The sequence below is a fragment of the Protopterus annectens genome, chromosome 9.part0 (genome assembly GCF_019279795.1).
Source record: "Protopterus annectens isolate FY-2018-M chromosome 9.part0, PAN1.0, whole genome shotgun sequence".
Taxonomy (NCBI): Eukaryota; Metazoa; Chordata; order Ceratodontiformes; family Protopteridae; genus Protopterus; species Protopterus annectens.
The window spans coordinates 33752562-33766569 of NC_056743.1; the positions used below are offsets into that span (position 1 = coordinate 33752562).

The window sequence follows — 14008 nt, forward strand, 5'->3', positions numbered from 1 at the left end:
GCCACGAGGGCAGCATCTTCCATTATATCCTCCCCCTCTGCCCCTGGGGGAGGGTTGACCTTGTGCCTGAGGAAAACCTTTTTGGGATTTGCAGAATCATATTTTCCCTCCTGTATTACCCTTGGGATAGGGTCTGGACAGGAGAGAGAAATGGACTCCAATGGCAGATAAGGCCTCAAGATACACTGATTCATCCTCAGTAGGGTTAGAGGTCTTCCAATCAGTCAGAGAAGGAGACATCCTCAGAGGGAGATCTGGGGGACCCTTCTGATTCCTCTAAATCAGTGTCTGATGTGACAGACTCCGGGGAGTTGACATGTTTCCTCTTACATAACCTCTTCTGCGGGAGCTCTCCAGTGGGACAATCTGGGGAGGTCTCAGAAGAGAGGGCACCACTAATGGCGGCTACTTGGGCCTCTGGTTCCATATGCTCTGGGGGTGGCAGGGGGGACGAGGTTGCTGCCTGCTGCTGGTCAGACACAGGTTCCAAAGAAATGGCTTTGGCAGAGGATAAAGCCTAATCTATAGCTTTGAAAGCCTTTCCCCCAGCTCCAAAGAATACCTCCGCTATGAGGGGCGGATGGTCGACTCCTAGCAAGATGGAATGGCTCCAAAGCAGAAGTGGGAGCCAAGCTGAGTCGAGCCAATGCTCCGAGTGGGAGGGTCTGTTCCGAAGAGAACCCAGGGTGACTGTCCCCCTCGGAGTCGATACGAAAGCGTCGGCTCCCAGAACCCTCGGCTCCCGGCTGAGCCATTGAGGAGAGAGCAATTGGCTCCGAGGAAACAGGCTGAATCCACGGAGCCAAAGGGTCGAACACAGAGGAACCTGACGTAATAGGCGACAAAAGCTTGGCTGAAGGGCTGACTTTCAATAGATCACAGCTTTTTGCTGCTCTGCTATGTATGAAACCCTGACCCAGAAATAATTTGTCTACGAATGATTTAGCACCCAGTTCCCCACGAAAGTGCGGTGCACTGCTGGAGAGAGGCGGTCCCCTTCCGTCCGTGCTCCGACTCAGTGACGAGAGGCGCTCCTCGCCGACCTTGCGGCCAGCTATCCCTGGCCAACTAGAGATCCATGGCACTGCGCTATTGTTACATCTAGGCAAGATTCTGACTTGGAGGCGTTCAGTCATAATCCCACAGATGTTAGCTTCGCACCATTGGCTCCTCAGCCAAGCACATACACCAAATGTCTGAACCTGCGGTTCCTCTCATACTGAACAGGATTATTAGGATTGCAGTCAGAGGAGGAACAGTGATAGGTACAGGGGACGGCTCCGAGACCTTTGGGTCTGGAGGGGTCAATTTTCTAGCCAGAGCTGGATCCGAAAGCAACCTCTTCACCACCCTCTCAATGTCCTCATCCAATAGGGTCCTGGAAAATCTGGTGGAGACTGAAGGAGACCTCCTTCTCTCCAAAATAGATCTCAAAATAAGAGATACAGTCTCAATATCAAGCAAAATCTGCGGTACTGAAGACTGGCTCAGAACCGGTAGAATGGACTGCAGCAAAGATGAAGCAGAGTCGGAACCAGAACTCCTTGGTTCCGACGCTTTAGACTTTTTGGTCAGCTCTGAAGTTGGGGCCAATGATTTTCTCTTTGAAGATTTTGGAGCTGCCTGACCAAGTTCCAGCTGTTCCTGGAAGGAACTGGTCATGAGACCCCTGTCAATAAGCTTTCTCATCCTTTCGTTTAACACTCTTGTACTAAAGCAAGTGACACAAGGTGCAAGGTTCCTGTAAATGGGCTTCGCCCAGACAATATACACAACTGGTGTGGCTGTCTAAGAGACATTTTCTGAGCACACCTGTCGCATTTTTTGAAACCCAAAGGGCGATGATCCTTGTGATCCTTATCTTTAGACATAGTTAAAGACTAAAAAATAAAAGTATAAGGAAGAAGAATAGTTTTTATAACAGTCTCACACACACAGGGAGGAAAGGCCCTCTAACAAACGGGCACTACAGCCCTCTAATTTAAACGGGCTGTACAGTCCTAAGGGGGAAATAGGGGATGAAAACTTTCAAAAAACAGACACACAGTACAGAAGAAACTATTAAGATACATATATGACAGAAAAAGGTAATAGAAAAGGACTAAAGTAAAAAATCGTTATACTTAGCCAACGAGCCAGTAAGACACAACCTCAAAGCTTTCGTGGCAAATGAGATCTGGGGAATTGCCGGGAGGCACCATGGGATAGGGGCTAGCCTCGAGCAAGTAAAAAGCTCTAGAGCTTTAGTATAGGCTGAATCGGAGCCGAATATCGGCTCCGAACCCATCCAGCAAGAATTACGGCGACACAGGACTACATCTGTAGTTTCTGGTTTCTTGAGAGTTACTGTTAAAAAATGCCTGACTAATACTGTACCCTATACTGTTCGTTTGGTTTGACTTATTCTTAGGTTGGGGAGAGAGGGAATTTATTCCTATCTTCCTTTTTAAAACACTAAAAATGTAAAATATGTTTCTGTGGGGGGGTGGGGACGGACAGAAAGTGCAACACATGAAAACTGTACTGCATATTTCTTAAGATTTTTTTTTCTGGTTGCCTGAGTTCCGGATAACAAAGTTTACTGTATTAAGAAACTCCTCAAACTGGGAATTAACCCCTACACTACCAGATGGGTAGCCAACTGGCTCACCAACAGGACACGTACTGTCAAACTGCATGACTTCACCTCTAGAAAAAAAAAGTCACCAGTGGCGTACCACAGGGTTCTGTGGTGGGCCCCTTACTGTTCAGAATTTACTTCTCCTAAGTCCAGACAAACTTGGACAGCCTGTGACTGACCACTTTCACTGACAACTGCAAATTGGGAGCAATCCATCGAGTCCCCCAATGATATTAATATACTGCAGACAGGGTTAACAGAGACGAATGATTGGTACCAAAGCCACAGATTAAAGCTAAATGCAAAAAAATGCATTATTATTCTTTCTGGAAAAGCTGATATCCCTAATTACATTATAGACGGCACCCTCCTAAGTGTAGACCAAGTGGTACTTGATCTAGGTACTCAGGTTGATATCAACCTGAACTTTGACCACCACGTATCCACAGTAGTAAGGAAATCCTATGTAGCACACAAGTAAAGTCATCGCATCTAGATCTAAGAATGTTATAATTCCATTACACTCAGCCCTCATCAGACCAGTAATTGAATACATTGCTCCCTTTAGCATGTACCTCACCAGACACCTGCAACAGTTGGAGAGACCGCAGAGGTTTCTCACCACAAAATTAAAGGGTGCACAAAACAAGTCTTCAACAGAAGTACTGAAAGCCCTGTCACTCTATTCTGTCTCCTACAGACAGGTTGCTGAGGGGTGACCAGGCCCTGACAGAAATGCTACACATTCATAAATCAAACTGCATGAGGGTTACTCGCTCCAGGGATCTTAACCTACCATCTAACATGAACAGGTCATGCTGGAGAGATAAATATCCCCCAAAGACTGCCACTTGTCTGTAACAAGCTTCCAATTCATGTGAAACAGAGCCCCTCCTTAACCCTCTTCAAATGCAACATCGATCAATGGATTGGTGACTGCAAATTCACTCCTGGGGTGGTGCCCATGCCCTTCCTGAATATAGTAAGTCATTATTAACTACCACATAACCTTACCTGTGTGAACGTCACTCACCTAACACCGACAATTGGGGGCAACTCGGGATAAATGTGGCTGGGCTTGTAATGGCTCTAGGGCCGTTAGCCTAGTAACCTTCTATGAACCTATAAGATAAAGTTCTGTCCTGCTCCTGCTTAGCCTGTCTGCTACAATGTCTGACCAAATGTATGAAGTCTGAACATTCAAACTGAACTGAGCTACGACCTCCCAGGCTATCACACTAAGTCTGCAGGTGTGTGTGTGTGTGTGTTTATGTATTGTGCGCGCGATCTGGTATCTCCCTATGTACCACATCACTGTGGTGCTGCCTGTGAAAAACTAAGAGGTCCTGAAGACCAGATACGATTAAGCGTTTTCAAAGCATTCATTACTGCTGTTATGCTTTCATCTCATTTTAGTTCCACAGACCTTCACCCCCCTCCCCCCCAACACAACTCTCCATACAAGGTCTGAGGCATGCACTGAGACAAACCTAAGAGGAAGTGGAAAGGAGAATGGGAGAATGAGGCTCTGAGAGAACTGGTCTACCTGCCACTGGACCTCACTCCTTACAAATCCCAGAAATGGGATCTGAAAAGATGAAGGGTGCAGATGCCGAGTCCAGACTGACCTAAGGGGACCAGTGAATTTTTCTCATGTCCAGTCAGGGGAATCGCAGGAATTACAGAAGTCAAGTACCCCAGAATATCATGAAATTTCCTGATGGATACCTGGCTTTGACTAGAAAAAAACTTGTGAAGAAAACTTGGAATGTCTATACTTTGGAGGAATAAAGACTATTCACGGAGCAGAATCCAATACATATTACAGGAAAACTATTTTGTGAAAAAGAACGATAAAAAATTTCTGTAAGATCACTTGAAAACCTAGAATAAGAAGATTCTAAACACTTACTAAGGACTGTTGACAACTAGAAAAACTCTGCAAATGTAAAAACAAAGTTGTGTACTTACCATAACTTGGCATCTGTGTTAGCCTATGTCATTATTCTTCACTCTTGGGTCTTGGATCCGACATTGGATTCATGCTGGCAACATTATAGACAGCTTCTATGCTCAAGCTCCTCACACTCCCATGATCCCTTGTTGGCTTTTAAACCTTCAGTTGCTTTCTAGCTTAGGGAAGACTATCTAAGGAAGACCTTGATCACCAAATAGAAAGTACAGTTGCGTACACTTACCATAAATATAGATGTTCGAGTGTATTCACTGTTGCAGTCATCACATTTTCTGTGTCGGCTGCTGTCGCTTCAGGACTGATGTCAGGTCTTCAGTAGTATAAAGTAAGGCAGCCTACGCCATTACATCAGTTTTTCTTACCCTAACCTGTCAGCAACCCCCAAATAACAGCCAGGTTCTGGTGGAAGAACCCCACAAGTAGAAAGTAAATATCAATATGTCCCTTGCAAGGAAAGAGAAGAAAGGGGGATGGAGGGAAGGAAACCAGGACTGCAACAGTGTATTCACTTGAACATCTACATTTACGGTAAGTGTACACAACTGTACTATTTTCTTCGTGTTTCACTGTTGCAGTCATTACATTTGGGTTGATTCCCAAAGCTGTGGAAATGGGTGGAGGCCGTCAAAAAAACTAGGGCCTGGCTAGGATGCCCTGCAAGTCGACAGAGGCAAACCCTGCCCTGGATTTGGAGAAGAGGGGCAGGTGGTAACGCTTGGTAAAAGTGTGAACAGATGTCCAGCTGGCAGCCTACAGGATGTCCCTGGTGGGAACCCAACTGAGGAAAGCTGCAGAGGTGGAGGTGGCTCTGGTGGAGTGAGTCCTGACCCCATTGGGGGGAGGCTTTCCATGCTGTTTGTAGCAGAAATTCATGCAATGTGCTATCCATTTGGATATGGTTTGTTTGGAGATGGCCTTGCCTTCTGCCTCTGTAACACAGCTAACCAGCAATTGATCAGACTTTCTGAATGATTTAGTCCTGTCTAAACAGAATCTGAGCTGTTTGTGCACATCTAAAGAGCGCAGAATAATTTCCCCCTTGTTCTGGGGATTAGGAAAAAAAAAAAGTGGGCAAATGAATGGATTGGTTGAGAGTCACATTGGATACCACTTTAGGCATGAAGGATGGGTTAGTTCTGAGGGATACCCTGTCAGCATGGAAGATGATGGATTCCACAGCCATGAGCGGTTGCAGCACAGAGACTCTTCTGGCTGAAGTGATGGCCAGAAGGAATACTGCCTTCCAGGAGAGAAATTTTAGCTCTGCAGAAGAAGCTGTTTTGAAAGGGGGCATGGTGAGCTTTTCCAATACAAAGCTAAGGTCCCAAGCAGGGGTTGGTGCCCTTTCCGATGGCTTCCAGTTGCTAGCTCCTCTTAGGAACCGTTTGATCCAAGGGTGTAAGAAAAAGGGGCTGCTCAGTGGAAAAATGAGCAGAAACAGCAGAGGCATGAATTTTTATAGAGGAGAAAGAGAGGCCACTGTGTAGTAGGTCAGCTAAGTAAACCAGGATGAGAGGGGAGGGAGGGCTGTGCCGTATTGGCTCCCTTAGCCTGGATCAATGTGCAGAACCTTTTCCATTTTTCAGCATAAGACTTTCTAGTGCTAGGGCGTCTGGCCTCACAGAAAACATCTAGAACCTGCTTACTGAGGTTGACAGATGGGTTAGGGAATAAGCCAAGCTGCCAAACTGAATGTCTGCAATTGGGGATGCATGAATTCCCCTTCCCTCTGGGTCAGGAGGTTTAAATCTGAGAAAGATGCCATGGTGGCAGTGGGGACAGGCTGCACACCAAGGGGTACCACAGTGCTGGCGAGGCCAGTCTGGAGCTATAAGAATGGTCCTTGGTTTTTCCTCCTTTATTTTGAGCAGTACTCTGGGGATGTGAGGTAGGGGAGGAAAGGCATAGACCAGCAGACTGACCCTGGGGAAGGACAGGCCATCCACTTTCCAAGCCATGCAGTGATGCTTCCTGGTACAGAATTTGCTGAGTTGATGGTTGGTGTGGGAGGTAAAGAGGTCGACCTTCAAGGTGCCCCATTTCTGAGTAATTAGGGTGAAGGTTCTTATGTTGAGCTGCCACTTGTGTGGGTCCAGAAGATTTCTGCTTAATTGGTCTGCCAAAGAGTTGAGAGAGCCGTGTAGAAATTGGTGCAGTTGCATGGCAGAGGCTGTGTGCCAAAGGGTCATGGCCAGTCAGCATAGAGGATAGGAGCGAGTCCCTCCCTGCTTGCTGATATACCACATCACAGTGGTGTTGTCTGTTTTGATCAGGAGAGCACCTGGAGAGATAAGGGGTTTAAAAGCTATTAAGGCGTGCTGGACAGCCATCATCTCTTTTTGGCTGATGTGCAGAGGAATTTGCTGTGGGCTCGCTTGGCCCTGTATGCACCCCAAGTATATTCTTATGCATCTGTGGTGAGGGCCTGGGCGGCGGGGGTGGTGAGAAAGGCAGTCCCTTGTTGTGGGAGCATGCTGTTGCCCACCAAAGAAAATATTTTCTGAAGCAAGGAATTATAGGTAGAAGAGTTTCCAGATGTTGACAGTGTTGACACCAAAGGCTTTTTAGGTACCACTGAAGTTTCCCCGTATGCAGTCTGGCATATGGAATGAGTAGAATGCAAGATGCCATGAACCCCAGAGATTGCAGGGTCTTCCTTGCAGATAATGGGGACCTGGGGGCTAGTTGAGAGAAGCAGGCTGTCAGGAAAATTTGTTTTTCTGGTGTAAGGAATGCCATCTAGGATGGTGTGTCCAGGCTTGCTCACAGGAAGATAATCCTTTGGGTGGGCACCTGTATGGATTTCTTTTCCTTGAATGCGTAACCCTAGGGAGGTTTACAGGGTCTTTACAAAGGCCAGATGCTTGATCAGCTTTTCCTGGCTGTCTGCCTGAATAAGGTAGTCATCCAAGTATGGGTAAATCTGGATATTCCCTTGTTTGCAAAAGGCAATGGCCAGAGCCAAACATTTTGTGAAAACTCTTGAGAGCAGCAGATAAGCCAAAGGGAAGCGCAGAAAACTGAAAGTGTTGAGATCCTGCCCTGAAACTTAGATATTTCCTGCATAATTCCCTGCTACAGATGCGGAGGTAAGCCTCTTTTAGATCTAGGGTGGCTAGCCAAGCGTCCTTGGACAGCATGGGTAGCAGCTGCTGGAGGGTGAGCATTTTGAATTTTGTGATCACCAGGAAGGTGTTTAGATTGGATAGGTGGAGGATGGGTCGCCAGGTGCCATCTTTTCTGGGCACCAGAAAAAGTCTGGAGTAGAAACCTTGGCCTATCTGTTCTGCAGGAAAGTGCTCTATTGCCCTCACAGAAAGCAGGGAATGCATTTGCTTTTGAGCCTCTGCCCACTGGTTTGGAGGTAGATCTGGGAACCTTTTTGGGGTTGGAAGGGTGTGGAAGGAAATTTGTATCCCTGAGACACTATGTTCAGAACCCAGTGGTCGCTGGTAATGGTGGCCCAGGTGCTTGCGTGAAAGCAGAATTTTCCTCCTAGGGGTAAATGAAGGTGGGAAGAGGGAGGGAGTGGCTTAGAACTCCCTGGTTTTGAAGTGGAGGTAGGCCACTGCTTAGATCTCTGCATTCCCTGTGGCTGCTGTCTGGGGGGGGGGGGGTCAGGTACCTCAGAGCCTAGGCTGAACTGGCTTAGTGGGAGCAGAAAAGAACCAGTGTTTGGTGGGACAATGCCGGCTGGACCTGCAAGAATTCCTTAACTGTTTGGGGGTACTTAGCTTTAGAAGACAAACTTCAATTCGGTAGACGAAACTCAAGATAGCGGCTGGCACTCGTGCGAACTGCTTCTGTTTTGGGCTCCATGGCAAGAAAGACTGATGTAATGGCGTCGGCTGCCCTACTTTATACTACTGACGACCTTGATGTCAGTCCTGAAGCGACAGCAACCAACGCAGAAATACTAAGCCACTGGTATTCAGGCCAGCCGAGGGCTACCCTTGCAGTGATAACCCAAATGTGATGTCTGCAACAGTGAAACACAAAGAACATCATCTGTACATCCTCTAGATCCCACAGGATGGGGGAAGGAGGCAGGGATAGTGATGAATAGTGACACAGGATATCACGTATGCCAAGTTAGGCTAAGTACATAACTCTTTATCTAATGTTATCTATGTCACTATTCCTCACTCTTGGGTCAGGGTCCCCAGCTACCCTGAATCCTGGGCGGCCTCATGGAACGACATGCTGAAGAACTGTGGAGCCAAAGTAACCCCTGTTCCTGGAAATAATGTCAATCTTGTAGTGACTGACAAAAGTGTGAGAAGACCAAGTGGCTGCAGCACAAATGTAATCTATGGAATGACGGGCAAGATAGGGACCCACCGTAGCCAATGACCTAGTGGAATGAGCTCTAATTAGCCATATTAAGGATAAGCCTTTGGATGAATAGGAGCAGAAAATGCAAGATGAAATCCAACATGAAATAGTTATTTTGGAAACTGCCTGACCCTTCCTGTTGAGAGAAGGCCACAAACAGTTGGTCAGACCTAAGGAAATCCTTTGGTCTATCAAAATAAAATTGTAACTGCCTATGCACATCAAGCGCATGCAAGAGATATTACTCTTTATTAGCAAATTTCGGGAAGAAAACTGCCAATTGAATTGACTGGTTCCGGTTAGCTTCTGTGGCAACTTTAGGCATGAATGAATGGTTAGTTCGCAGAGCCACTCTGTCTTTATGAACAACCCTGAAAGGCAGTTTGATACAAACAGCCTGCAATTCTGAAACTCTTAGCTGAAGTTATGGCTACTAGAAAAGCAGTCTTCCATTACACAAATTTAATATCACATGTGGCAGCAGGATCAAAAGGATTCTGTGCAACAGACTGCAGCAGAAAGCAATGGTCCCAAGGGGGGGGAAGGATCCTTGATAGGAGGTCAGAGCAGAAAAACCCTTTAAAGAGGCCTTACACAAACAAGATGAAAAAGCAGGTTCCTCACAAACATGAAAGTTGGAGACAGCTGCCAACTACACTTTGATAGTAGAAAAGCTAGCGCCATCTTGAAAAAGTGAAGACAAGAAAAGCAAGAAATCTGAAATGGGAGCCGAAGCAGGATCGAGCCTGCGCTGCTTAGCCCAAATGAGTTCCTGTTCAAATTATTGGAGTAAACTTTTCTAGTGGATGCCTTCTGAGAGGTCAGAATAATGTTCTTGACAGGAGAAGACAGCATGGACTGTTTCAAGATTACCAGAAGTGAACATGGTTTGCTATCATTATGTCGACGTGCATTTGCACGGCTATGAAGTATTCTAACATCAGATGTTTGAATACTTCATATTACGGCAGGTGACATGAGCGAAGGTTTGCATTGCAAATGAACTGTGCATTCGCAATTCTAACTTTCGGTCATGGGAGGGGATCGCGGGACAGTGCGGTTAGGGAAATGCATCCCTTTCCTCACTGTAGTGCGATCTCGGAGTTGGAATATTAAGTTAGGGGGTATGTGGGGGTCACAGCCCCCCACAGGGGGGGGTGCAGGGGGGCGCAGACCCCCTGCATAACTGTGTGTTCGGTTAGGTAGGTGATTATGGGAAGGGTGGGCGTGCTGTGTATCGCCGTAAATGTCGCAAGCGACATTTTCGACAATACACCCTTGTTTTCGAGTTTACTATTATTCGAAAATGTTCATTTTCGATGCATAAATTCGAAAATAAAGACATTATTTATTTTTACTTTCGAATTTATGATAGTAAACCGTGGACATACCATGCAGTCAGATGAAGCGTCTGGAGGTTGGGAATCGGAAGCTGAGAGGGATGGGAAATCAGATCCGGAATGTGATCCAGTACCCAAGGGGGGTACTCCAAATGAGACCACACCTGCAGAGTCCAAAAGGAAGCTATGAGGATCAAGGTGGCCTTGAGGTGGCAAGCTTTCTGAAGTACTCGGGAAATGAGAGGTAAAGGAGGATAAGCACAGAAGAGACCCTGAGGCCAATTGTGAACCAGAACGTCCCTGGGGGAATTGGGGAGAAATACCGGCTACATTTGTGGTTGAGAGGGAAAGCAAACAGACTGTAGCTTGGTTGACCCCAGTGAAGGAAGATCTCTTCCACCTCCGAAGAATTCAAGGAAAGTACAGTTTTGTACTTACCATAAATGTAGATGTTCGAAGATCCACATTGCTGCAGTCATAACCTGTGGGTAGTCCGCTGTCCTCGGCATATCCTCAGTCTTTCTTGCCCCAGATGTCAGAAGGCCCTAAAAAGAAAGGCCATAGCCAAAAACAGAAAACCTCCAAAACCCATGTACAAACAATATTTACAACCCAAACCACACAACCACTCCAAACTACAGAGGGAAGGAGGTGCAGCAATGTGGATCTTGAACATCTACATTTATGGTAGGTACAAAACTGTACTATGTTCTTCATCTCACATTGCTGCAGTCATAACCTGTGGGTAGAATCCCAAAGCAAAGGTAAAGGGAGGTTGGCAAAATTATAAAGCATTGGGAGCTGCTAACATGCCCTGTAAAACTGCAGTGGCAAACCCAGCCCTAGATTTGGAATAAAGAGGGAGATGGTAATGTTTAGAAAAGGTGTGCACTGAACTCCAAGTAGCTGCTTCCAAAATATCTTTAGTAGCTACACCCCTTAAAAAAGCAGTAGAAGTGGCAGTAGCCCTAGTGGAATGAGGTCTGATTCCAGCTGGAATCTCCTTACCATGATGAGAATAACAAAAAGCAATACAATGGCCAATCCACTTAGAAATAGTTTGTTTTGAAACGGGTTTCCCCTGAGAGCCCAAAGCAAAAGAAACAAATAACTGTTGAGACTGTCTGAACCCTTTAGTTCTGCTCAAATAATAACGCAACTGCCTGTGAATATCTAAAGTGTGTAAAATTTTCTCCCCTTTATGTTGGGGATCAGCATAAAATGTAGGCAAATGAATAGATTGGTTCAAGGCCACATTTGAAACCACTTTAGGCATAAAAGTAGGGTTAGTACGCAGGGATACCCTATCCTTATGAAAAATCAGGAAGGGTTCAACTGCCATTAGAGCCTGTAATTCAGATACCCTTCTAGCAGACATAATGGCCAACAAAAAAGCAGTCTTCCAAGACAAAAACTTTAACTCAGCAGTAGCTGCAGGTTCAAAAGGAGGTAAAGTAAGTTTTTCCAACACAAAATTGAGATCCCAGGAAGGAGTAGGAGCTGGGGTCTTATGTTCTTTGCCCCTCTAAGAAATTGCTTAAACAAAGGATGAGAGAATAATGGTGGGTCACAGTCATAGTGAGCAGAAATGGCTGCAGCATGAACTTTTACAGAGGAGAAAGACAAACCCTTGTCTAATAATTCTGTAAGATACTGAAGTGAAACACTTAAATTAGGCCCTGAAACATCAAAGCTCTTTGCTTTGCTCCAAATAAAAAATCTCCTCCATTTATCAGCATAAACTTTCCTTGTACTAGGCCTTCTGGCCTCCAAAATGACATTCAAAACTTGTTGAGGAAGCTGCGACCCTCCAGGTGCTAGAACAGAATATGCCAGGCTGTCAGATGCAGGGACTGTATCCTGATATTGAGGAAATGATTGCCTGCCTAGGACAAAAGGTGTGGAATTGATGGCAAAGGCCAAGGGAAACTCCTCAGCAGAGGGTACCAGTGCTGCCGTGGCCAATCTGGAGCTATTAGAATCATGGAGGGCTTGTCCTGTCTGACCTTCAAGAGCACCTTGGGAAGGAGAGGCAGAGGAGGAAAGGCATAGACGTGAAGATTGTTCCAAGTGAATGATAGAGCATCCACTTTCCAAGCTTTTGGATGAAACATCTTTGTGCAAAACTTTGGCAACTGGAAATTTAGTGGAGAAGCGAACAGATCTATGTCTGGAGTCCCCCAAATCACTGTCAACTGTCGAAATACATGAGGATCCAACTTCCACTCGTGGGGATCCACCATCTGTCTGCTCAAAACATCCGCTAAGGAGTTCTGTGCTCCTGGCAGAAACCTTGCCTGAAGAGTGAGGTGCAAACTGAGAGCAGTCTCCCACAAAATCATAGCTTGCCTGCAAAGAGGGTACGAATGGGTTCCCCCTTGCTTGTTGATGTACCACATGACAGTTGTGTTGTCTGTTTGAATCAACACTTGTCCTGGGTGAAGTAGATCCTTGAAAGCCATCAATGCAAATTGGACTGCTAACATCTCCTTCAAGTTGATATGCAAATGTTGAAGTCTGGCAGGCCACGTGTCTTGAACCCATTTTCCATTGAGGTGTGCTCCCCAAGCCTTGTCTGAGGCATCTGTCGTTAAGATCTGACTTCTGGTCGGGTCACAGAGAGTCCCTTGTTTAGGTGACATTCCTGAGCCCAGCACAAAAATTCCTTTTGAATGCAAGGTATTATCTGAATAACAGTGTCCAAATCATGGCAGTGTTGAGTCCATACACTTTTGAGATACCATTGTAGCTTCCTCATATGCAGTTTGGCATTGGGAAGCACCAGAATACAAGATGCCATGAACCCCAAGGCTTGAAGGACTGTCCTTGCAGTCAGCCTGGACCGTAGAGACAATTGTTGGAAGTAAAGTAAGATTTCTTTGCTTGTCCGGGGTCAAAAAAGCCATCTGAGAGGCTGTATTCAGTCTCACACCCAGAAAGCACATTTCCTGAGAGGGTACTAGACTGGACTTTGTTTCGTTCACAGAATACCCTAGGCACCTTAACACTGCCATAACATACTGTAGATGGTGAAGTAGCTTGTCTTTGTCTTCAGCAAGAATCAGGCAATCGTCCAAATAAGGATAAATTTGTATTCCTCTTAACCTTAAGAAGGCTATCACAGCCAGAACCTTTGTGAACACCCAGTAGATAAGCCAAAGGGCAATGCAGAGAACTGATAATGTAAAGTCCCAGCCGCAGGAATCTCCTGCAACTGGGCCTGATAGGAATATGAAGATAAGCCTCTTTGAGATCCAGAGTTACCATCCAGTGATCTTTGCCTAACAGAGGCAGAAGTTGTTGCAAAGTCAACATTTTGAATTTTGAAATGTCCAGGTATGTGTTGAGGATAGATAAATCCAAAATTGGCCTCCAATTGTTTCCTTTCTTTGGTACAAGAAACAGTCGAGAATAAAATCCTAGGCCCACTTCTGACAGAGGGACCTGCTGTATAGCCCCCATTTGAAGAAGTAAAGAAATCTGTTTGTGAGCCTCCACCCTTTGCTGAGGAGGAACGTTTGGCATGCCTTTGAAAGGAGGCAATGTGTGGAAATAAAACTTGTAGCCTCGGTCTATAATGTCCAACACCCATTTGTCCTGGGTGACTAAAAGCCAATTTTGTCTGAAAAGTGCCAACTTTCCTCCCAGAGGAGCTGCCAGACAGGAAGGATCTGGCAGCTGAAGATGCAGGTCATTGAGTCTGTTTACGAAAGGACTGGCCCCTGCCCTCACCTGTAG

The 14008-nt window shown here is 46.0% G+C and overlaps 1 protein-coding gene across 1 annotated transcript in view; it reads left to right on the top strand.

Moving 5' to 3' along the window:
• The window catches only part of LOC122811022 (liver carboxylesterase 1-like), a 683437-nt gene that overhangs the window by 124299 nt on the left and 545130 nt on the right, over positions 1–14008 (top strand). The window lies entirely within an intron of this gene.